The 1,504-nt window shown below is 35.8% G+C and overlaps 1 long non-coding RNA gene across 1 annotated transcript in view; it reads left to right on the forward strand.

The window, feature by feature from the left end:
* Positions 1-1,484, forward strand: part of LOC107301473 — a 6,121-nt gene extending 4,637 nt beyond the window's left edge. Inside the window, exon 3 of the long non-coding RNA XR_001549296.1 lies at positions 969-1,484. This is a non-coding gene — a long non-coding RNA (uncharacterized LOC107301473). The remainder of the gene's footprint in view (positions 1-968) is intronic.
* The last annotated feature ends 20 nt before the right edge of the window (positions 1,485-1,504 follow it).

Below are 1,504 nucleotides of genomic sequence, written 5' to 3' on the forward strand. Positions count from 1 at the left end.
CAGGGGGAGAGCCTTCTCTGTCGGAGCACCCACCCTCTGGAACGAGCTGCCCCCAGAGATCCGGGTGATCCCGGATCTCCCCTCCTTCCGCCGCGCCCTTAAGACCTGGTTATTTCAGCAGGCAGGACTGGCCTAGGGGTATTTTAAAGGGGTTTTAAATTAAATTTTTAGTAGAAGCGGCCAAATTTGAATAGTTTTTAAATCTTTTTTAAATTTTGTATTGTATTGTACCATTGTTTTAAACTGGCTGTAAGCCGCCCTGAGTCCTCCGGGAGAAGGGCGGGGTATAAATTTAATAAAATCAAAATCAAAATCAAATCAAATAAATCTGACTATGAAGATGTACAGGCAGTGTTCTTCAGAAGATGGCCTATCAGAATTGAGCTTATCTGGCAAGGGAGAAGTGTTCTCTTGAGTTGCTTCCAAGCTGTGGAGTTGCATTGGTCTTCTCTTTTTCATTGTTTATAACAAGGGGTCTTCAAACTTGGCCCTTTTATGACTTGTGGACTTCAACTACCAGAATTCCTTAGCCAGGCATGCTAGCTGAGGAATTCTGGGAGTTGAAGTCCACAAATCATAAAAGGGCCAAGTTTGAAGACCCCTGGTTTATAAAATCTGCTTAGATGTATTTCTTCTGCAGGGTATTTAACTGTTAACTAATTTACAGTAATTTAATTGGTTTTAATTGGGTTTTAATTTTATAAGTACTCATTTTAATAGAAAGCTGGTTTATGTATCAAATACATAATGAATTGGGGTGACTTCTGATTTAATATCCAACATAATTGCATTGGATATGTCCATTACTCTATCAGCCAAAGCAAAAATGAGGTAAAAGCTTGGCAGGTTTATTATGGCATAAATGATTTATGACGGTAGAGCAGTCTCAAATGATTTACAAAAGACTTGATTTAAGAAATAATTTTAATCAAATGCATTGACATAATTTCATTTTGTTTTCCTCCTAGGTTTCTCAGACTGATTTTGCAGTATATTGAGAACTTGGTGACTTATACAAGTCCAGAAAAAAATAAATGGGATGAAACCATAGAGCTTACACACAAATCATTGATAAAAATCAGAACCTTTCTAGGAAGAGAACTGATGCTTGTACAGCTAGCTGAAACAAAGAATGTAGTTAGTCCTTGTCAAAATTCTATAGGTTTAACTTAAACAGGCAGTTATCATTTCTCCCCAGTTTATACAGATCAAAAAACTATGTGCATATATTCTCCAATGCAGTGGTGTGTAGATGTGAGTATGAAAGATTTTCTGAGCAAAAAAAAATATATGGCAAAGCCACTGTTATCTGTTGAATATGGGTGGATGGGTATATCGGACGATGGATTAATGGATGGATCAATGGATAAATGAATGGGTTTGATCACATTAGTAAGATCAGTATTATTGCTGCTATAAATATATTTTTATTTTTTTACTAAAGTGCATTATATACGTTACCATAAAAATGTTTCAGTAAAATATACTGATTTGTAAATTATTT

The sequence above is a fragment of the Protobothrops mucrosquamatus genome, unplaced genomic scaffold, assembly GCF_001527695.2.
Source record: "Protobothrops mucrosquamatus isolate PMUCROS unplaced genomic scaffold, P.Mucros_1.0 scaffold13303, whole genome shotgun sequence".
Classification (NCBI taxonomy): Eukaryota; Metazoa; Chordata; class Lepidosauria; order Squamata; family Viperidae; genus Protobothrops; species Protobothrops mucrosquamatus.